The sequence below is a fragment of the Mytilus edulis genome, chromosome 11, assembly GCF_963676685.1.
Source record: "Mytilus edulis chromosome 11, xbMytEdul2.2, whole genome shotgun sequence".
Classification (NCBI taxonomy): Eukaryota; Metazoa; Mollusca; class Bivalvia; order Mytilida; family Mytilidae; genus Mytilus; species Mytilus edulis.
In genome coordinates, this window is record NC_092354.1 from 36,093,762 (window position 1) to 36,119,635 (window position 25,874).

General features: G+C 33.1%; 1 long non-coding RNA gene across 1 annotated transcript; it reads right to left on the bottom strand.

Annotated features, from left to right (window-relative positions):
• Positions 1-8,622: 8,622 nt before the first annotated feature.
• Positions 8,623-11,031, bottom strand: LOC139494819 (uncharacterized). The gene is made up of 3 exons (XR_011657170.1): positions 10,764-11,031; positions 9,956-10,032; positions 8,623-9,045 (listed from the first exon to the last, which is right to left on the bottom strand). It is a non-coding gene; the product is annotated as an uncharacterized lncRNA (long non-coding RNA).
• Positions 11,032-25,874: the final 14,843 nt, after the last annotated feature.

Genomic DNA, 25,874 nt, shown 5'->3' on the forward strand with positions numbered 1-25,874 from the left:
TTGTTCTGAACGTTTCAAAGATTTAAACATGGATAAATAATCTTCCATAAACCATACCTCACTATTATATAATAAAATAGGTCTTATTAAGACATCAAAAAGTTTGCATGATAAATTAACAGGGATGGATTGAAAGTTAGAAAATCTACTTTTTAAAGCAAATAGGACCTTCAATCCCTTTTTTGATAGTTCTTGGATAGCATTTTTAAAATTACCCTTATAGTTAATAATGTTTCCTAAAAAAATGTATTCTTTAGTCTCATTTAATTGGATGTTTTTATAGCATACCACAGGGGTGGGAGAAAATTTATTCTGAAACGTCATAACTTTAGTTTTTTTAGTATTAACTGTTAATTGCCAGTCATAGCAGTACTTCTCTAGTTTATTTATTGCATTCTGCAGTCCTATATGTGAACTTGACATAAACAAAATCTTGTACAAATATCTGTATACCATGTCTACATAACATGATGGCCTGCAGTATACTAATGAAAACAATATAGACAATCTATAATCATGTATCAGGTCAAAAGCAGTTATCGCATAGTGAGCTGTAAAAGGCCCGTCAATGACTAATGAAAAACAATTCTTGATGAGAATTTAATGAGAAAACTTAAGGCATATTTGTACAAAATGATGAACAAAAAACAATATTTGACACAACAAAAGACAACCACTGTCTGAATTACAGGTTCATGACAACCCTTCCCCTTAACCTTGGACAGTGGTGTAAATTGGTACAACATAGGGGTTTTATTAATTTGTATTATTCATTTTTAACTGGATTTTTGATTCTTCTCTAGAAATTTCTCAGGTGTCTTCGGACGACGCAAACATGATACCATGATACGATGCAAGAATTGTTATTGCGGTCGTATAAAAATGAAACGATCTAGAAAAAATCCGATATCCCAAATTGAATAAGTGAGCGGGATAATTTACATTCGAAAAAAGTTGTAACAGTCATTCCGACAAGAAAACAAATAATGCTTTTGTTTTGAACAATTCCACTTGTTGTGAAGTTGTTGGTGCGAGACAGGAATCTGAATTTTATGGAGATTAATCAATCTTGTGTCGTGTGTATACAAGACGAAGCTTTTTTTTAATATGCCGTGTGACTCGAGAATTATTGGAGGATACAAATTCCAGAATCGTTTTTCCCAGATGAAAATGCTCAATGATTGACTGTTTAATCGTCAAGCAATTGTGATCAACAAAGATGTTGATTTGAAATGAACCACAAGTAGATGGTACTATAGTCAGTCACACAGATGAAACACACCTAGAGGGTTCTATGGTCAGTCAGTCAGATGAACAAGAGGTAGATGGTGCTAGGTTGAATTTGTCAGACGAACCACAAGTAGATGGTACTATGGTCAGTCAGTCAGACGAACCACATGTAGATGGTAATATGGTCAGTCAGACAGATGAACAAGTTGATGGTACTATGGTCAGTCGGCCAGATGAACAAGTTGATAGTACTATGGTCAGTCAGTCTGATGAACAACAAGTTGATGGTACTATGGTCAGTCAGTCAGATGAACAAGTAAATTATGCTTGTTTGGATTTGTCAGACGAACCACAAGTAGATGGTACTTTAGTCAGTCACACAGATGACACACACAAAGAGGGTTCTATGGTCAATCACACAGATGACACATACATAGAGGATACTATTGTCAGTCAGTCAGATAAACAAGTTGATGGTACTATGGTCAGTCAGTCGAACCACAAGTAGATGGTACTATAGTCTGTCAGCCAGATGAACAACAAGTAGATGATACTATAGTCAGTCAGCCAGATGAACAACAAGTTGATGGTACCATGGTCAGTCAGCCATATGAACAACATAGAAGGTACAATGGTCAGTCAGCCATATGAACAACATAGAAGGTACAATGGTCAGTCAGGCAGATGGTGCAAAATTTCTTTCTCTATTCAACATACTCTCATTTTTCAGTGGCAGTTCAAATTTCCCCAGCTATCTTCCCGATTGTCCTCTATTATGACAGACTTACCTTGAATATTAATTCTTTCTTAAGGCACGATGACCTATAATTATTAATTATGAATCGTTTGTCTTATTGTCTCTAAGGTAATCTATGCCTTGGATAAGAAAATCCTTAGTTTTTCGAAAAAATTAAAGTTTTAACAGGAAATTTATATAAGAAAAGACCACATTCTTGATATTCATGTCAACACCGAAGTGTTGACTACTGGCCTGGTGATACCCTCGGGGACGAAACGTCCAACAGAAGTTATATCGACCCAGTGGTGTAAATAGTGATCAAAGGTACCAGGCTTAATATTTAGTACGCGTCTGCGCATTTCCTCTACACAAGACTAATCAGTTTTCAGTATTAGTGGAAACGCAAGTCTTAACCCATGTCAAACCAGTCAATACAACAGTACCAGCAACATTGGAAACTTGAATCTTAACCCGGTTCAAATAATTCAATACAACAAAAGCAGTACCAGCAATAGTGGAAACTTAAATCTTAACCCGGGTCAAATGAGTCAATACAACTACAACAGTACCTGTACCAGCATTAGTGGTTACACCTTTGGTATCTTCAATGAAGATCACAATTTCACAACCACAGATGACTATTCCAAAAATCATGAAAATGATGAAAGAACAACTGAGACGAATCATAATTCGAAGAAAATTGACAATACTGCATCGACTGTTTATGTTATTGGTAGGCAATTTGATACCCTTCATGTATAAAAAAAAAGATGTGGTATGATGATTGCCATACTATTGGTACTATTATTGAATTAAATTGTAAACTATGATGAATAAATACATAAAATGTACCCATATAACCAATTAACAGTTTTATTTTATAAAAATGACAAATCAAAATATCATATTGGGCAAAACAAGGGTTTTCGTAGGGTAAAACATATACATTAGAACAATTATTATAAAATTTACAACTACAATACAAAAGAGGTAATCCATTAATTTTTTGTTCCAGCCACTTTAAAAAAAGTGATTGATCGTTCACAGGCAATTTTTTGTGCAGTTAGTACATTTAAGTAGAATCAACCTTGTGAGCAAAGAAACATACTATTTCTAGAGGGATTAATAAGATATTGGTTCCTATATGGTTCTAAATATCCAAAATGCAAAGCCCCTTAGTCAAAATATTAATGACGTCTGGTAAAAATACCCTTACCAGACGTCACACTTATTTGGACTAGCATTTGTTCAACATTCATATAGTTATAAATATGCTGCTATCCATATCTCAATGAGATATAACTTCACATTACAAGCAATGATGTACACAATATTTTTTACCTCCAAGTTAATTTCAGGGGTTAAGAAATTTTGATATAGCTCACTAGCCCAGGGCTAATTGGTTGCAAGATATTACTAGCCCTGTTGGAAGAACTACTAGCCCAAAAAAACTGACCTACTAGCCCTAGTATGCCTTACAAATTCAGAGTTTACTGCAATAACAATGAATTCTATAAAATTAACATTTTTTATCCATTCACGGCATTGTACAGTAGATTTTTGCAAATTGAATATTCAAAATTTATATCAGCAAAAAATATTCCATGAGCATATATATTCAATTAATCGATAATTGAATATTCACTGAAAATTCTGATATAATGAGTTGACCAAATCCGGGGATGATACAAGCCTTGACCACTGCTATACGTGGGTATGTAAAAGAATTGGAGGGGGTTTTATCAGATACAATAGCATCATCACGCTTGTGTAAAAGAATTATCAGCACATGTTTCAAATTTATAACTGACAAAATTAAGGTTTCTGCTGTCAAAAGCGATTCACATTTATATTGCAATAAATTAATCAGAAGGAGGTGAAATCAGGTTGCATAAGCAATGTACAATATCACCCCCTGTACTGACACATCGATATTGAAAGTACAAGATCCACCCAGAGTTATTTGTTCTATTTTAAAACTTGTACAAAATCAGTTCAAATTCTGGGAATCCTTGATGACGTACTTGAATCTGATTGGATAAGATAGAAAAGTGATGAGGGGATTATCCCCTTTCAATTTTAGAAACGCCAAGAATTTTTTGTTACTAGTCCGTCGGGCATTTTGGGTTACAAGTTTTGGTTGCCCGAGGTCTAAATATTGTAGTCCCGGGCGTCGGGCTAGTGGATTTCTTAACCCCTGCCAACATCTCGAAAGAGTTAAGTCTTATTCATTTGCGCTGTTCAGATTACGTGTCAATATCCGTGTCGTCTGTAGTCACAAGTCTTCAGGAGCACTCGTTCTCGTGAACCATACGGGATAGTACTGCGAAGAGCGAAGCGTGACAAATTGTTATTTAAATCACGTTTATCGATAGCAAGTCGTGATTAAAAATTTTGTATTAATAAAACAAACTTAAATCATTAATACAAATATTTTTGGATTCCGATAATGAATTCTGGTTCTGGGTTTTACCCGGGCTTTTTATAGATGTTTGTTTTGATTGGAAAATAAGGAAAGGCAAAAGGAAATACATCACATTTATCACATAAAACTCGATACTCGTGTGATTTCTGTCATTACGAAATTGATAGATTATACACTTTTCAAAGACATTTAGAAAACAAAAAGCATTCAGTTTCCAAACAATTTGACCACTTAGTCAAATAACATGAACATGTAAACACTCAATATACTGATAGTCATTGTATCATTTCTATTGATGGAAGCCAGGGTTCATCTGATGTAGAGATTATAGACTTTAGTATAAGTAACTCTGAAGAAGAAACTGAAACCTTCCAACCAGACCACAATGACTGGTTTTCTTTCAAAAATAATTATATACAGAGTATACTTGTCAAATCACAAACACACGAAGTTGTAAGTTTAAGGAGAAATAATTTAATTCGAACAATCACATGAATTTATTTATTTATTGTTTATTCTTTAGTTTTCTGTGTTGTGTCATGTGTACTATTGTTTTTCTGTTTGTCTTTTTCATTTTTAGCCATGGCGTTGTCAGTTTGTTTTAGATTTATGAGTTTGACTGTCCCTTTGGTATCTTTCGTCCCTCTTTTGATTGATTGATTGTTGGTTGCTTTACGCCGCATTAGCACAAAAAGTCTATATCGCGGCGAGAGCTAATTCGAATTAGTTAATACTAGATGTCGTATTGGTCATTCTAGAATAACACACGAGTATCTTTTAAAAAATGAAGATGAACCACAATGTGTACCTTGCAACTGCATGGTTACTATTAAACATGTTTTAATTAATTGTATTGACTGCTGATATTCGTTGGAAGCATTTCAATGTCAATAATATGTATCATTTATTCAATAATGTTCCATTTACAAATATTGTTGCATTTAAAAAAAAGGAATGTATTATAGAATATAAAAATGTTATTATATTTAAGTCGTTTATAATTTTTATCACGTTATCTTACTGCTGTTCATTTGACCCATTACAAAGTCAACTACAAAAGCCTCAGATTTCAATAAGTAACAGGATGCGGTCCTTTTATTCAATGCGAAGGTTTCGAAATTATATTTAATGTGATTTCCAAATAGTTAACGATAAGGCGCAACTTCAACCCATTTAATTGGAAGTGTTTTAGTCAATTCTTACATGAGCTTTCTCCCTTTTAGTATTAGAAATCGGTATTTCTCCACAACCATACAAGTGATTGACCTGGGGTCTTTTGATTTGCGATCACTGACCAATGACCTTGAAATTGAAGTCAATTTGACTTAACAATTAAGTTTCCTGCATATACCTATTAATCTTATTTTTATATATCAGTTTGAGGTATCGAATAACATCGACAAGGAGTGACATTTTCTAAAATCGATTTAAAATTTCATTCCTATTAACTTGATGGAAAGACCATTGATTATTCACTGAAGAATTGGTTTTTAATTGTAATTTAGTTTGTGTCAATAAAATATTTGTATCCGCATAAAGTATAACCATATCAGGCAATATTAAAAATACCACATTTCAAATACCAATTCAACAATTATATGCATACCTATTACCTAAAATTAGGGTAAGCAAAGTAGTCTGGAGCTTTTTGAAAAGCATAAAACTTGCAACTACTGCTTTCATGTGTATTATTGATGGAGTCGACACAGATATGTCTTTACTGTGCTGTGTGTACCTCACATGCCAATTATATTTTGTACGTCACACAGGTAAAATAATACATTTGTTGTTTATAGTATTGACAAACAAATAATTTGTTTCAGCCATAAGAACGCACTTTGAAAAAACAAGTCTCTTCCTTCAAGTACAACATGTGCATCAGCGGATAGACAAAAAGTCACAAATAATTTTTAATAAGACTTCAATAATAGAAAATGTATTTGTCTTTTATTGGTCTTTTATTGGTATTGTCACAAAACATCAGTTCCGCCATAGAATCAAAAGATCAAATTGCGAATTTTATGTCGGTCTTCAAAGTATTTCTTTTTCTTCTTTAATTTAAATTAAAGCCCCAAGGGTGACTGGGGTATAGAAATATGGTCACTTGGTCTTCTCCCGACCGGCAGTATAACGCTTGCCGAAGTAGGGCGTCCGTTTGACTGTGCGGGATGCATCAAGTTCGCAGTCACGTCCGGTCAGAAGGGAGACGTTAAATCCTATGCCTCGTGTAAAGAGAGTGTCACGCTCTTTGCACGTTAAGAACCCTTGCAACAACTCTTTGAGGGGTCCGTAAGGCAAAATATCTGTCCCTATCCAATATACCCCCATTTTCCAGTGGGAGTCCAAATTTCTCTGACCATCATCGCAGATGGCCTCTATTGTATCAACCTACTTATTGTATTTATTGTGAACTTGTTCTCGTCCTGAATATGCATGAAATATTTGCCACTGGACGTTAAGCAACCAACAATCAATCAATCAATCTTTAATTTAATTTACAGTTAATTTAACTGTACATGATATATAACTGTATACTAATGAAACAATTCAGTTCATAATAAAATATTTACAAATGCAGTTCAGTTATTACAATATTCACAAAAGAAATGATAAACATATAAGAATTAATAACTGACGAACGTCAAGACACGGCATACATTTCATTCACAAGTCGGGAAGTTTTGGAATCCAAATGACTCCATTTTCCTCAGCATACAACAGTGGGGCTGAAACATTTTTCTCAGGTACATCACAATGTGGAAAGTTCCTGCTCGTTTTCACAAAATAACACCTGGAACCAGTATCATAGTCCAGATCTTCACCACTACAAATGAAGAAGAGCGAAACACATTTATTGAACAGCACCATAGACCCTCTTTCCTTTTGTGTTTCACTCTCGATGGTCGTATCTCGGTAACTATCTTTTGGTATTCTTGCATGGTGGAAGGTTATGATGATTGGGGAAACAGGTCTTTTCTTGAAGTAGGCATGTATGCCGAGTAATTCCACTGGACAGGCATGACGTGTGGCTGGGTTGTATCGACCGGGATATAGACTGCTCTCTACGCACTTGACTGCATTCTTCAGTGGTTCCAAGAAACCACTGTGCTCCAACATGGAGAGTAACCAGTGTTCCTAAAAATAAAAAAAAATAAAAATTATGAAATTTGAAGTCCGGTAGAACTAAAGTATTTCAATCCTGTCCGGTCTCTTCCTGTATCATAAACAACAAATTTATATATCACGTCACAAATAACAATGGGAGTCAAATTATAAGCCAGTTATAAAAATAAACGTGATATCAATCAGCTCCTAAGTAAATCAAACTAGGACACACATCTCCTAAGTAAATCACTTATGCTTGTCCTAGTAACATCAAGTTGGGACACACAGGATAGATTCTTACTAAATGGGGACATGCTCAATAGAAATTTTGAGAAAACGTTACTTTCAAGTTTTATAAGTTGATTATATGTTTTTTTCTTGTGACTTTGAACCAGGGAAGACATAGCAATATACTGACATCTTTGCAATCAATGATTTATATATCACGTCACAAATATCAATGGAAGTCAACTCATAAAGCCAGTTATAAAAATAAACGTGATATCAAACGAGATATCTCCTAAGTAAATCATACTTGGACACACATATGCTTGTCCTAGTAACATCAAGTGGTAGTAACATCACATGATAGATTCTTAACAGGTGTAAATCTGTCAATCATATGTTTCATTTGAGTCTAACAAAGACACGTGTCAACGAAAATCTGCCAGTGTGAATAGGAGTAGGTCCGGTAAGGACCGATTTTGGCCTCAAATTTCAGTTTCATCTGACGAAAGATTTTGACGACTTTTTACACACTTAAGTGTCTATTTCATATGATTCAATAAAATTATGTGAAAGATTTTTACTTATTTAGTCATAAAAAAACGATCCGATTAATGCTCAAATATGAAAAAAATCTACCAAATATGCGAAAAAATGTCAATTTTCAGATGGTTTTTGTTAGAAACGAAAGTGGCCGTATCCTAGTTCGTCCTCTATCTTTATATATGTTATGTATTATTACAACTTCCATTTCAATATTTTGGATGAAAACGAATGCGGCCACTTTCGTTTTACACGGAAACCGTCTTAAATTTAACTAAAATGCTTCAGTTAGCATGCCTTGTTGGTGCTAGCTCCAATGTATGTGCATTGTACTGTCATGTATTGAATAGGCTGCTTGCAGATTGTGTAATGATTTCAAACCTTATGGCTATATCCTTGAGCCCGAAGTTGTGTCGAAGACGGACTAAAACAAGAAAAAGACAATCAATTTGAGATAATTTTTTCAAATCTGTCCTGCATTTCTCATACTCGAGGGAGAAGTCTGGTGGAATTAAAAAAGAAAATAATGCCAAGAATCGAACATATGTTATCGCTGTGTAGTACTTGAACAGCCCCTTAATTTTTTCTTCTTTGACTCGAACACTTTCTATGCCAAATGTGCTTCTTTCGGCTAACTGTTCTTTCAGTGTTTTATTTACTTCCTTTAGGACGACTACAGATTCCTTAAAGTTTCTTATTTCCTCATTCCTTAAAATAAGTTCATTTTTAAGTTCATGGCATTCTATAGATGCTGCAAGTAAATCCAGTGGAGACAATCCTGAAATAAAGATATTGCAAAAATTAATATATGATGCATAAACATGTATGAATAATGATATACAGTAATAGTGCAATCATTTATTTCTTATTTTTTAGACCAGAAATTTGAAAAAGAGTGCTGTTGCTGAGGTTGTGGAAATATGTCTGTGTTAAATATGTCTCCTGTACATCTTCCTCATGAATTTACCATTCTTAATAATGATTATGCCGATTTCGAAAATCAAGCATTAGAACTCAACACAAGACAACAATCCCACTGTTAGGGGTGGTTTGAGGCTGGGCAGTATCGTTTTACGTCATCAAATTTTGGCAGAGTGTTAAAAAGAAATCTGCCCCATCAGACAATTTTTTGACAAGTATTTTTAATTCAAAACAAATAAGTGCAGCTCCACTTGACTATGGGAAGCGACATGAAAAATCAGCCAAAGCAAAATATCTCATAGAGTACAAGGATAGACATTTTCATGAATGTGGTCTAGTAGTTAACAAAAACTTCATGTTCTTGGTGCTTCCCCTGATGGCATATTGTGTGACAATGGACAGAGTGGGATAGTCGAAATCAAATGCCTTTATACACAGCAAGAACCATGAAGTTAATTCAAGCAAGTGAAGAGATAAGAGATTTTTATTTAGAAAATGATGGACAACTGAAATTAAGATAAGATCATGAGTATTACGCTCAGATACAAGGACAACGCATGATAACAGGGTGTGACTTTAGTGAATTTATTGTGTTTACACAATGTGATTTACATACTGAACGGATAATACCAGACATTGTATTCATGAATGATATGCTCAATACACTTGCATCCTATTTTCGAGATTTCGCTAAGACATTTATTGAAGGGCTAAAAAAGCAAATAGATTTACCATCTGTATGAAAATGTTGGACAATAATTACTTACATTGTTCATCAGTTTGTGATGATTTATTTAAGTCATCGATATGGGATGTTGAAGGCTGATCCTGTTTATGATCTTCTCTAAAAGAAAAAAATATCAGTTTTCACTACATTTACATGTACTTATTATAAGCAGACAAATTAATTGTAGTGGTAATGAACAAAGAGAAGAAAAAAAAAATTATGCATTAAATTGTGGTCAATAAATAAAATCATATTGAATTCGAAGCATTGTATATTCCCAATTTATGCAGTATCATTAATTTTATATTTGTATAACATGAATAGACAAACTACAGCCCTTGGATGGTGTAAACTTCCCCAAAAAACGTGTATGGTGTAAGGTGTATGGTGCTATGGTGTATGGTGTATGGTGTAAGGGGAATGGTGTAATGGTGTATGGGGAATGGTGTGATTGTGGAACGTGTTATCGGGAATGGTGTGAATGATGGTGTACGACATTTCATTAGTTGAAAACGAAGTTTTTTTTATTTTGTTTTTTTTTCAAATTGTAAACATAAACAAAAATAATAATCTTAATATTGGAAATTTAATTGCAATATGGGTAATTTCGGATCGTGTAGATAGAATGGGTAATGGTGTATTGTGTAAGGTGTATGGTGCAAAGGTGTAACGTGTATGGTGTAATGGTACAAGGTGTATGGTGAAATGGTGTATGGTGTTAGTGGGAAGTTTACACCATCCAAGGACTGTATAGTTGGATCAGATAAATCACAAGTTAACAAATATGTGAAGTGCTCGTGGTGCAAAATCGAATATTGAATAAACTTATTTCACTATATAATACTCACTGTACATTGTCAGGAAAAAACAGCTTCAGTCTACTTTTGTTGCTTTTTGCAGGGCTTCCTCTCCTCTTTATTTTCCTACTGGGCTTCATTGCGGAACCATCTGCCTGTATGGGATCTGGGTACTGCTCATTGGGACCATTTTCACCAATAAAATGCTGCAACAATATGATATTTATTAGATAAAATACAACTATGATATATTTAAGTATTGTGTGTACATGTTAAAATAGAAAGCAAGGACATCCAAATGTTTATTACTCACCCACCTCCATATGACAACAATTAATATAATCAGGAACCACAGAATAGAGTGTATTCTTCGTCTCACATAGTGTATGGCTCTGCAAGGAAGTCCTACATACAGATTCTCGATGCTGTGCATCACCAAGGTTTGCGTCTCTGTCTAGGCGCATTTAAAACCTATTAATGCTATGTTCTTGTCTATATAGTCTTACCTGTACATGCTTTCATGGCAAATTAATCATAGATTTCTTTGATCGCTTCGAAATTCCCGAAATGGCGGCTGGACACTTACAAATATCACGTGACGTACGTTGTAGATCCTGGTCATGGTGTATTGTGTCCCTTACTTGTTTTAATAAAGTGGTAAGACTGCAAGAATTTATTCTACAGGCCAATAGAATTTTTACAAAGTTTTAAAATTAATGAGGATCGGGCTTGTGACTGAAAAGTTTATAGTGAAAATTGGTGACAGTTTTAAATCAGGATCACACGTGTGTTTCTTCATTATTCACCTAAGTGAAAAGTAAAATCACAAAAATACTGAACTCAGAGGAGTCTTTGATGACCATTTATTGTGAATCCAATTATACAATAAATATAAAAGAAATATAAGATTACCTTGTTAAAATATCAATGAACATGTCTTCTCCCCATGAACATTTGACAGTGTTACCAACATAAAATGGTTTCATCAAATGTAGCACAAGGTGCTAAAATATCATCATTCCATTGACTTCCACTATTCTGGTTGGTATATTTCTCTTCAGAAATAAATTTTCTAGGATACCTACAATCACATAGTAAAATATTATCAATATTATGTATGTGCACAACTGCTTTAAAACTGAAATCCTGATAATCTTGTTTAGGAAATTATAGAACTTTTGGTGCATGCTCGCATACCAACTTTGTAACAGGCCACTTTTAATAGTGGGTTTACGGGATTCTTCCAAAAATGATAATAGTTTATAACTTACTGCCAAATTCCTCTATCTTGTCGAAATGGATAGGGTATAAAACCCTGGTATTGTCTTCACTGTTATAAGTAGGTTTATAAAAGATTTTTTTCAATAGCATGATTTTCCTTTTCTTTTCTAGGTCTTGAACTGCTTTGGCAATGATGGGGATGCCTTTGTTAATTGTTTTAAGCGTTGTTAATCTACAGTTGTGCCTTGCAATGCTCCAAATATTGGAGAAAAAAAAAACATGACATGCATTTATTCTATATATTAATAAAGGTTCATCTGATGAACGGTTAGTCAATAATAAAGATGCTGCTGTTAGAGCATCCAACAATGAAATGATTAATCTAATGGAACCAGAGAATTTAATAAAAATGCAGTGTATCACGCAGTATGTCTGACCACATACTTGTCATATAGACCACTGATAAATCTGCGTATGATTTGTCATTTGAAAGAGTGGTTGACATTAATAGACAGAGCCTTTATTCGTGGCAAAAAGTCTTCTATTGTCATCACTTTTGTACCAGTCTTGTTTACCTGAATCTTCCTCCAAATAAGGATCACCTCAATTTATGAGTAATTATCCGTTAAAATAAACACATACAATGTGAAATTTAGGGTATGATTAGTAGTCTTCCATAAAACAACCTAAATTTTGTGTACCAACATAATCATTGTAATGGTAACAATTTTTTTTTTACAAATGTTTTGAGAGCTTGGTTTAAAGTATGTAAACTGTTGGAGGGATAATTTTTTTAAAAGATTTCATGTCTGGAAAATTTCTGAAAAAAATATCAAAATCTATAGGTACATGTACATGGAACCAGTTTTACCCCGCTCCTTTGTTTTCAAAGTACGTTATTTTTCATTTTTGTGATTATGTCTATTGGTTTAGTTTAGTTTACATGTATAAGTTCGTGATAAGGTCAATTTACGTGGAAGCAATAGTGGTAGGTCAATGATGTTTAAGAGATCAACCGTTTATTGGTATACAGATATATTAAAACAAAGTTGCTTTGAGTAAAAAAAATATGCACAATACACTCATACCAATATATTTAGAAATGAAAGGTTTTTTTTAAGTACCTCTTGGTCGAGCCCCGTCTCACACTAAAATTCACCCCAGGCTAATGGTGAACGTCTTTTCTTGAAAAATAAAATCCCGTCCGTTAACGGCTGAGTTACAAGAAATTCCAAATACTGTAGAGTGTTTTAACTACCAATAATGATTAATTTTATTCTTATTTAGACCGTGAAAATCCATTTGAATAGTTATTGTTATAACTTGCAATATAATCTAATCAGTTTACGAACAAACATATATACTTACACCTAGGTATTTTGGCTGCTGGTGCTGTTACTGTGGCAATGGGTGCTGTTGCGGGTTCTGTTGGCTAAACAAATAAAAAATGTTAAGTAGGCATGGATAAGGATATTTATCATATTTGGTAGATATCAAATATCCAGTAACCGTTATTTACAAAGTAAACATCACTGTCAGTGAATGTACAGTTCAGCGGTCTGATGGAGAGTTATTCTAACAAAAAATCCTTTGAGTTATCACTGCTTTTAAGGCGCTGCTTTTACTAGATGTAATCCAACACCTAGTATATTCAATCTTTTGTTCTGTACACCCATTATTCTATTACATATACGGTAACTTTTTGTAATTCTTACTTCCGTACTTTTCCTTTGTTGTCATCTTTTCTTCTTGTGTACCATAGCTTTTATTTAAAAGTCCACCAATTTCGATTTTCGTCGGAGTTCAGCATTATTTTAACTTTTTTTTTACTGCTTTTTAATCTTTTTTTCTTTTCACTCATTGAGTCCATTAAGTTCAAGAGTTTGTAACTGGTGCATCCAAAATCTCATTCTCTTTTGTCTTCCTGGTGTGTCCCGATTTTGATTTTTCTTAATGATATAACTGACGTTTTCAAAATCATGTCATGAAAGGTGTCTTGTATGATATGGGACAGAACGCCGCAGGACAAGTATTACCCCGGTATCCATTATATACACTTGACGGAATAAACTTATGTCATTGTACCAAACCTGTTACCTGTTACCTGTCTGGTAGGTTCACCCTTTCTAAGGGTCACTCCCAATGGGATTTATTTAGGTTAGTAATTAAATATGTACATTATTTACAGTTGTACATTTAAACTTTTAAAGAATTATACCTGTACAGTAACACAATAAACCAAGAAACTCCTACTTTCACTTGATAGACTGATATAGTTCATTTAGTCAAATTTAACTCTTGTTCAACAGGGTTGTTCGTTTTGTATGTAGACCATAGCATAAAGTTCGTGTGATATTCTCAATGTCTCTGATATTTTGATGTTTGATGTTAACTATTTCCTTGAATAAACTGCACCATTTGTCCTTCATTCATAATTTTATCGAATATCTTGTTGCCTATATTGTTTTTCACATATGATATAAGTGTTGTTAAATGTTTATCTCTTTCGGTTTTCAGTGCATTGCATTCCAGCATAAAATGTTCTGTATCTTCTGTAGCTGAATTACATAATTGGCACATATCCTGCTCCACATTTCTGCTAAACAAAAGTGTCAACTATTTTTCTACGCCACACAGGTATTGGAAAATATATTTGTCGTTTATAGTGTGAAGATGTAACAGCCAATATGTTCCGTCGGTTACTTTGTTCCAGTGGAATTGAAACTTTACAACTAGTTAATTCATTCAGATGGAAACTTTCAACTAGTTGTTTTATTCCAAGTGCAGCTGAAAAGTCCCAGGACAATGTAGCTAGTTGATTAGTTATGGCTGAACATAACTAGGTAGAATTTAAGTTGCATTTCATAGCTCACTTAAAACCAAATAAGTAGCATAATTTGGTGTTCTTGTTTCTAGTGTTTGAAATTTCATCTTGTACATGAATTATGTCAGTTCTCTTTATCTTAAAATAAAGGTCAACAAATTCTTCGTCAGAAGTTGGTTTACTCTCACCGATGAGCCCCAGCATTTGGTCTCTGTACATCCGAAAAGGAGATAGTGAGGCATATTGCTGGGGAAAAAAACACAGGACTTGTTTTTACAATTCTGTAAAATTGTGGGAAACTAATAATTCCATGACTCCACAAAGAAGAAGTAGATGGATCAATATATATTAGTTTTTCAAAAATCTTTTCTGACTTCGGTGAGATATGAGAGATCATCATTCAAATTAAAATTCTCAGTGGCGGATCCAGAGGTACGATGGTTACGCTAGAAATGCGATGGTCTTCGCTTAAGTGCAATGGTCCACACAAGTATATAAGTAATAAACGAACTTTGGATTATGACGTAAACATTCTTTTATTCAAACAAAAAATGAACATGCCGACAAATAAATGTAGAAAATTTTAATAACAAATTTAAATCCAGTCAATCTAACTTAAATTTGACCCAAACTGGAAAGTAATTGCAACAGAAGATTATTAAGTTTTAATCTTTAGCATTATAGGCCAAATATACACAGAAAAAAGTCCAATGAAAACTAATTTGAGGAAGGCTTAAAAAAATCACCATTTAAAATTCCTTTGGAGATGTGCATTGAAAAGGAAGAAAACTCTTATAAAAAAGGCAGAGATATTAATAAAAATTGATACAAATTTTTATCGCTTCTATTCATCAGAATGTAGATTCTTGATTTTTTAACGGTCGTTAGAGTATAACAAACAATTTTAAAGTTGTTTTCATATCTGTTACCAAGCTATAATTTAGATTTCGTAATTCATTTGTTGACCAATTATTGATTTTTTCAACATGCCAAGGTAAAGAATCTCAAATTAAAAAAAAATAATTAAGATGTATTCTTCTTTTTGTGGTTAAAATCTTCTTTAGAGAAGTAAGTTCCTGAAAAAATATAAAATGCAGATATAAACAATACCAAATGTTCACACTATTTTTTTAAAAATGGTCCAGAAGCTTCCAATTTGCAATTTCGTTAATGAAAAATGCACGAAAAAAATAAAACTAACCATAACACTTCGATTTTGTACTTTTCATTAGAAGATTATATAATTTAGTCTAAATACAAACTGTTAACCGAATGAAAGTATATTACATTACATAAATTTCAAGAAAAATTATAAAAAACTGACCCAAAAAAAAAGACTCATTTAAGTAAGTTTTCTACCCTTCCAATGTTAATTTCCATAGGAAATTAAAAATGCTGATTTTGAGTTTTCCTCGAGTTAGATTTAATGGGACTTTTTTTCTGTGAATAAAAAGGGCATACTGCTATAGACTAGAACTAAAACATTTTCTGTTGCAATTAGTTTGAGGTTAAATCTTAGTTAGACTGGACTATGTTTTTTTTTCGGGTGCTGGAAGAAGAAGGACTTGTGTCCTACAGTGTAGCATGTATATACAACATGTGAAATCACCAATTTAATTTTTTCTTATAAGTATTTGACTGTAATCATGGTAAAATACTGTAGATGATTAGCACTGGTATTTTAAAATAGCTTACCAACATTGATTTTAATTTAATGTTCATTTAAGTGACTATTACTGCTTGGTAAACATTCTGATTTCCAATCGAATCTTCTTTGCATATGTTCGTCATTATTGCAGCAGGAATATGCAAACATTTTCTTCCATTGTCTTGTTTATCTTCACACAGTAGGCACTAATAACCGTAATAAATAAAAATAATTTCTTTATATAAGCACTGAAATTTTAGCTTTTCAGCTATGTTCATATAAGGACGCGAATTTTTATTTATTTTGAGTTTATTTTGTAGATTTTTCCTTATTATAACTTATAACTTGCAGAACATTAAATCAAGACTGAATTGTTTGCGTTATCAAGGCACGCATCACTTCTACATAAATAATATCGTATTGAACTGAAGTCTTCGTTACATTTCCAGAAAATAAAGCTTGCATACAGCTGAAATTTCTAGTATTTTCAAAGTCGGGTAAATAAAGGCAACAGTAGTATACCGCTGTTCAAAACTCATAAATCCATGGACAAAAAACAAAATCGGGATAACAAACTAAAACCGAGGGAAACGCATTAAATATAAGAGGAGAACAACGACATAACACTAAAATGTAACACATATAGACAAAATCCCACGAGAATAACAAATATAACATATATATATAACATCAAAACCAAATACATGAATTTGGGATAGACAAGTACCGTGACAATATTAAGTAAGAATAACGATTTCCACCATAATGAATTTTCTGTTCTGATATTAAGAAATCTGATAAGCGTATGATTTCCTTCAGTATGCCGAACGGAATTCGACCCATGCTACACAGTATTTTCTCCTATGTATTGTAGGATGGTGTCATCCTGGTTTGCCCACTTTTAATTACATGTATATGTAAACATAGAGGGAATTGTTGTTTTAACAATTATAGTTTATTTCTGAATTATAGTCATATTTTTTACCTTTATTTTACCTTTAAAATTAAAAACGAATATTATATTCTGCTATTAAATCAAGGAAAATGTGCCAAAAATTTCTATATTTTATATATATTTGGCAGGATAATGTATTTTATTAAAAAAAGAATAGGAAAAAATGTGTACTAAAATGAATAAATATTTCAATTTATCAACAAATATTTTTAATTATTGCTATACATTCTGAAAAAAAGGTGAAAAGTAAAATAATGAAACTAAAGATTTAATAGAATAAATCTCATTTGAATATCTTTTAATTTATTTAACTTAATTTTCTTTTAATTTCAATACAATACACTGTTTCAAAATTAAGTAAAATATAAAATTATACAATTAAATTTAACAACTAGAATATAAATGCAACTGTTCAGTAGCCAATGATCAACAATTACACCAGTTACAACTTAAAACCAGAAACACTATCTATTGACTACGAGACAGCAACCAACAACGCAACACAGACAGTATGTCCAGGGGTAACTGTGAAAGGCTGCTTCTTCCACTTTACCCAGTGTATATGGCGAAAGTCACAGAAATATGGACTACAGTCCTATTATAAAGAAAATGAAGACATTACTTAACTGATACGACGAGCCGCAGTACTACTGGTACCTCTTGTTCCACCCCATCTTGTTGACGATGTTTGGCTAAACACTTTAGAAGACATTGGAGAAACTGAAAACATACCCGCTACAACTTCATTTACAGATTACGTGACAGAGTTTTTGGGTTGAAAACTACCGCTTTCTATGGAACCATTATACACAGAGGACCCCGCACCATGCACAAATCACCTGGAAGGATGGCACAACAAACATAAGAAGCGACTCAAACACGCCCACCAAAACATCTACGAGATCATTGAGGTTCTGAAGAAGACTAAGGCACTAACAGAATGCAACATTATCCAATATGCAGCAGGAGGAATCCGCCCACCTTAAAGACGACCATACAGAGTAATAGACGCCAGACTCGTATACATACAGATACCAACAAGGACCCATCAACGTGGTAGATTACTCTGACGCAACATCCCATCTTCTCCATTTGAACTGAACAATGAAGTGAATTATTGTTAATTGTGACTTTGTAAATATATTAAATGTTTTGTTACTTTTGATGTATATATAAAAGATTGTATTTCTCATCATTTTACATATAGTGCCCTTATTACTTTTTTGTGCTTGATTTATTTCCTTATGCAATGCATTTATAAAATTAATTAATTTATTAAATAAAGTTGCAATAAAAGAGAACTCAGTGTATAAATATATTTCTATCATGAAAATCATTCAGAAACTAATGGACATAAAGACACTTTTATAACTGAATATCATTTTTTAGTTATTTGCTGTGTATGTATATAAACTCAATAATCATAGATACCAGGACTAAATTTTATATATACGCCAGACGCGCGTTTCGTCTACAAAAGTGAATTAATTGATTGAATTGATATTAAATTACTGAGGAAAAATATTTGATTTTTTAAAATGATTTTTCTATACAAAAAAACAACCTGAATATCTAGAAAACACTTACAAACTATTATATACCTATATTTTGGCCTCGAGCGTCACTGAAGAGACGTTGATTGTAGAAATGCGCATCTGGTGCAGACAAATTGTAACCGTTATACTAAATTTAGTCCTGATATCTATTACGAGTTTATTTACAACCACTTGGGCAATGCCACTGCTGGTGGAGATTTATTTTCCAGAGGGTATCACAAGCCTAGTAGTCAGCACAAAAGTGCTTACATGAATTGTCATTGCTATGGTTATATTTATAAGTTTACTGTTTACAAAATATTGATTTTTTAGCTCGACTGGCCCAGAGGGCCAAATGAGCTTTTCCCATCACTTGGCGTCCGTCGTCGTCCTGCGTTAACTTTTACAAACATCTTCTCCTCTGAAACTACTGGGCCAAATTTAACCAAACTTAGCCACAATCATCATTGGGGTATCTAGTTTACAAAATGTGTCTGGAGACCCGGCCAACCAACCAAGATAGCCGCCACGACTAAAAATAGAACATAGGGGTAAAATGTAGTTTTTGGTTCATAACTCAAAAACCAAAGCATTTAGGGCAAATCTGACATGGGGGTTAAATTGTTTATCAGGTCAAGATCTATATGCCCAACCATATTCAAAGAGTTGCAATTTTTTGTTTTAAATAGTTTTTTATGGGATTAATGAAATGTATCAATACTTAGCTGCACATAATATCTTTCAACATCATTGTATAACAGACCAATTCACAGATATATCCCTGATTTTCTGAAATGTCAGTGATCTGAACAAGATCAGTATGCTATAGATGTCCAAAATAAAGTTTTCTTAATGATGTATTTAACTTTACTTTGTTGATCTGGCTCATTGTTGTCTAATAGACCAGGTATACTGTTAGTCAGATTAAGATTGTCACTGATATTCCCATCATTCCGTCTTCTTAACATTTGGTGAATGATTTTTCTTTATTTAACAGTTCTTCAAACTTTTTTCAATTGTAGATGTTGGCTCTGGTATGTCTGGGTAGACATTTCTTTTGTTCCTTTACTTAGCTGACTACAAATAATAGATGGTTGTGTCTGGGTTGTTGCACACGTTTTATTAAGTTTAATGGCGTCAGATGGTTTTCTGCTGATGTTGTGTTGGCTGTTCTTTCATTGCCTGTCAATAGTAGGATAGGAATTCCTGAGTGTTGTTGAAGAATAGAACATCGTCTGTTTGAATAAAAGCAGAGGTTTGATTGGTATTTTTCACTTGGTTTGGAACTATATCTGTTTGGTCGACTGTCAAGTCTTTTATAGTGAAACATGGTTTTCTCTTTGGTTCAATAACTTCACCAGGTGTTTTGCCACTACATTGGTACAGTACCGTTATTTTTCTTCCTATTGTGCCCTGAAAAAAATATAACTGATTAGTTTTGTGTTGTTTCAATTTTTCAAAAGTGTAATTAAAACATAATTAAGAATGCATAGACCAATTCGTACAATATTACAGAATTGTTTATATCTTGGTTAAATAAGTGATTTGATAAGTGGAAGTATATTAAAAGAATCAGTGATTAACAACTTGATTGAACCTGAAGCAATAACATTCTCTTATGGAATTCCGGGCTTCAAGCCTTTTTATCTATCTCTTTCATTATTTGAGTTGTATCTAATATTGCGTCGTTGTGGCGCCAACAAGACAGGACATCTCCCCACGATATATGGAGGAACACTTTTCCTTCATTTGATGGAACAAAGGCGTGAAGTTTGTCTGATATCATGATGATTCCGTGTGTGGAAGACGGATTTTCATCAATAACTCTAATGATAATCTAAAAAAGTGAAACCTTTGATTAACGTTTGCAATATATACTTTTTAAAAATCTATCATCAAATAAAAGCCGATAATTTTTTTAATGCACTAGAAGTGACAATCAATCCAAGTACTACTTTGGATTCAACATGTCAGTTGGGAAATATACAAATTAATTTCATATTTTATTCTCAATTTTCTACTTCATAAACTGAAAGGGTAATTTGTGCATTTCCCCCTCTCTTCTTGGATAAATTGAAAAGGATAGTATAAAGTAAATAGTATGATTTTCATTGACACAATTTTCATCTGGAGACATAAAAAAATTATTCTTTAAAGAAATCCATAATCCAGACCAGCAGACTCGCATGCATTGTGATAACAAAGGGACCAGTAATATACCCACATTTAAAATACTTCAAACAGGAAAAATCAACAGCTCGATTTATCTTTTTATATGATGTACCAAAATCAGAAATAAAATGAAAAACAACAACGAACAAAAAACCCATAAATTTCAATATGGTCTAAATATTAATTAAACGTCAATATAAATATATTGTCTCATTCTTTAAATTGAGCGAATCTAGAGAACCAACAGCCCCTTGCAGACTTGCCATTGAAAATATAATCCATGTATTTGGTCTTGTTGATTTTTGTTAATAAATCATCTTAGGAAAAATTCAAAGAATCATGAATTTGATTTTGTAAATGCCAAACCTTCTTCATCATTTTGTGACTGTTAGTTGTATTTGAAAATATCTTACTCATGAATCATGGCATTGTCCTCTAATGGTCCATTATCCTGAACATATTCATAATATGTTGTCTCTAAAACGTACTGGTTCAGACAGTTTACTTGAAATCCTTCATGCTCTGTAATACATTTCAAGTCAGCTTCCTCTACTTTACTGTCCACAACATTAGTATTCCTGCAACATTTGCACTCTCTCCTTGTTGGCATTGCTGACAATCTGCTACAGGAACACCTATAAGAACCAAATACAACAATTATGTTAATTGCTGTTCTGGAAAAAGGTAAACAAAGGCAAAATAAGGGTACAAGAACCTGATAAAGTATTTGTCAGGGACTCGGGGTAAAACAACAGCCTGGTGTCAAAGTGGTCTCAATGACGTATAAGCTACAGGTAGAAAAATATTACCAGCAAGAAGAAAACATTAACCAAAAGGAAGTATGTTAACAATACAAAAAGAAATTTAATGATAAGATATAATCCTCATTAAATTTTAATGGGTCCATACATGGAAAAGAAATAAAGAATGAAAAAAATAAGAGGGGGTGGGTCCCCTCTTTTCTATGATCAAAATTGGTTGCTTATTTAGGGAATCAAAACATGACCGAAGCAGGTCCAACCTTATGCAAATTTTTGGATCCGCCACTGATGACGACACTAGCTCCTTTATTTAATCCATTCACTTGTGTTTTCACTATGATCATGACCACCGTTTATAATAGTACAGTTCCCCAAGGGTGACTGGGGAATAGAAATATGGTCACCTGGTCTTCTCCCGACCGGTAGTAAAACGCGTGCCGAAGTGGGGCGTCCGTTTGGCTGTGCGGGATGTATCAAGTTCGCAGTCACGTCCGGTCAGAAGGGGGACGTTTAATCCGATGCCTCGTGTAAAGAGAGTGCCACGCTCTTTGAACGTTAAGAAACCCTTGCAACAACTCTTTGAGGGATCCGTAGGTGGCCTGTTGCAAGGTAAAATTTCTGTCCCTATCCAATATACCCTCGTATTTAAGTGGCAGTCCAAATTTTCCCGACCATCATCCCAGATGGCCTCTATTATATCAACCTACCTATTGTATTTATGTGAACTTGTTCTCGTCCTGAATATGCATGAAATATTTGCCACTGGACGTTAAGCAACCAACCATCAATCAATCATATAATAGTACAGCTGATATAGGTACTAACCATGCAAGCAGGGATGATCGCTTTTAAACTGACACAGCTATGAAAATTTTTGTTTTGTTTTTATGAACATTCGGTGTACATACACAACATTTGAAATTCCTGCTCCAAAATATTTTTTTCATCGATTTTTTCCTATTTATAAGACAACTTGTATATTCTAATAAGAACAATTACCTTGTAAAATAAATGCGCAAATAGTTGTGAATGTCAACACCAACTTTCAATTTTGATACAATTGTCGAGACATTTATGTGTTGTACCCGAAAGAAAGCTATTACAGGGCAAAACGTTATAATTACCAATAATACTGCCTATCTGTGATTACTCGTTCCTTGAAACTTTTGGGTAATAATATATACCAGTATTAAAATTTTGTTATTGTGTACGGTGTACATCAACTTTACTATGCACTGTACAGAAGGATTTATGTGGTCAGCTAGACACCGTACACAACGCAGCTTTTCAGAATAAAATATTGTTAAAAAACATATGCATGAAAGATTTAAATGCCAATTATTGATACAACTACATGTATACTCATTACACAAGCAAAAAAAAAGAGTTGCAATGAATATAGTTATATCGGATGAGACGAGTGCCAACTTCTTTGACAAGTATTTGCACATGTTTTTAGTAAACATTCTTGTTTTGTGAAAATTATGAGACATCTCTCCTGCTTATAATTATTTACTGTGTGTGTGAGCAAGATTATATATTTTCGTATGTCATGTGCATGTTTTTACAATGAAAATTGTGAAGTCATGATGAATTCTTAATAGTATGAACACACATGAGTCAAGGAACATGAATGTAATTAAAAAGGCTTATTTTTGCCTACATGTACATGGTATCGGGACGTTAGCCCTAATAACATGTTCGCCCGTAGAGTCAGTTCGCCCTACTAAAAAATATTAATATTCAGGGCATATAAGTTGAATACACTTATTCAGATATTTCTATGGTATATATTCTTGAAATTTATGGAAACAGGGAAATATTTAAAAGTTTATGGCTTGTTAATAAATAATTAATTGTTCAATAATATAAAATAATTTGGATCACTGATTATTGTGATATTTGTCTTTTGATGGATTATTAAGAAAAATAAAACGTTTTGTTTTGATAAAATGTTCAGCTTGAAATTAATAAAAACAATGATTTACGAATTGCAAATAATGAAGCGGATTTACAAGTTCATTTATTATTATACTCTGAGAATAAAGTTTACATTCTATTCAAATACCTAAAATAATGCGACTGGACAACAATTAGAAAATAATACAATTCAGGGCGAATGGACCCTGGGCGAACAGGTTTCAAGGCGAACAGATACTAGGGCGAACGGACCCGGATTTTATGTACATCACTTTACAGATCTATATATGTTCCGGACCATATGAGTATTTGGACCATACCAGTCATTTCTACAAGTTGATGGTCTTTCTTGCATTTGTTGAGATTTTAGTTTCCAAGCAAAAAACTCTTCATTAATTAATTCTGGTGATGGTAAGTCATTTTCATATAGATCAACAACTCCCTGTAGATCAGAAACCTTCATGTTCTTTTCACATAAAAGTGATGGCACCAAAGCAAACAGCTTCATACATTTTGTTGACAACACTGAAAATTGAGTGTCTATTTCCATATTGACATCATCAAGGAATAGGATTGCTAAGTTCTTTAAATGATATTCTTCAGGTGTTGCAGCTTTTACATTAGATTTATGTATATGTCTTCCAACAATTCTTGGCATTTGAGGGGTTTACCCAACAGCCTCAGCCATTCGTACACAGTTACACCTTCAAGTCTTGACAACACTTTGTAAACGGTTAGAAAAGTAATGATAAATTTATACTGGGTCAACGCATTGAGAAGGGCAGTGGCTCTTATAGTGTTGTCACGGTTCCAACAATTTGTCAGTTCCACGTTATAGCCCTCATCTTTTTGGTAGTCCAAATGACATAACTTCAAGATATTTATTATGTAACAGTATGATTGGTAGAAATGCTGGTATGCTTGCCACTGGACGTTAAGCAACCAACAATCAATCAATGGTATGCTTCATGTCGTGCTGACCATCTTGTTTTACACAGGTCTAGTAATGGCTTTCTCTTTCCAACAGCAGGAACATTCACCTCGATGATGTTAATCAACAACGCATCTCTGAGGGGACTGGAGCGAAAGAATAAACAAGTTTCTTTTAGTTTGTCCATCATAAACTTTTGTAAATGATCTTATTGAAAAAAATATAAAAAAATTCAAAAAATTTGAACCAATCGTTATATTAGAAAAATTACACTGGTTATATAGCAGTTTGACAAACACTTATTTTGATCATTGAGAAGCTTAATATTCCCTTATGAACACTACGTCATTAAAACGTTCTGCTGATTTTAAAGAGTTATCTCCATGTATTGTTAGATACCACATAAAGGTTACATCTGAATAAATTATCCAAATAGTGGTATAATTTATTGAAAGTTTTTCAATTTTATAGTAAAGGCTTGATTGGTTCAAATTGTATTCAAATACAATTATCAATACTTATTAGAAAGTTGTCTTGGTCAAATGACCGATTTAAGGTAACATCAATTACAATTATCACAAAATGGTAAAACTGACTAAATAAGTATTTCTATTTCTCTAATGAAGGTTTGGTTGGTCCAAATTGACCTCAAATACAATTGTCAATACATGTAAGAAAGTTTTCCTGATCAAATGACCGATTTAAGGTAACATCAATTACAATTATCCAAGAAATTGTCAAATTTACAGTAAAATGTAGAAAAATCATCAAAATACCAATATCAGATTTGCTGTTATATTATATATAGTTATTCTAAGAATATGGTCAATTTAAAGTGACATCTGAATGAAATATCCATAAAGTGGTTAAGTTTGCTCATAATTGCTCAAAAAAAAGTATTACAATTTTTTAATGAAGGTTTGATTGGTTTAAATTGAATTCAAATACAATTGTCAATACATATTAAAAAGTATATCGGTCACATGACCAAAATTGAATATGACAAAACGGTCACAAACTACTTTTCAAAACTTTCAATATTGAAAAGAAACGCGAGTATGAAATCGGAACTTATAACTCCGAAGATCAAACAAAAGAATCAATATCCGTGTGTCAGAAAAGAATAGAAAATTCACTGGACAAATACCTCAATTTGGCAGAAGAAATCTCTCAATATCTCAAAAGGAAAAACACG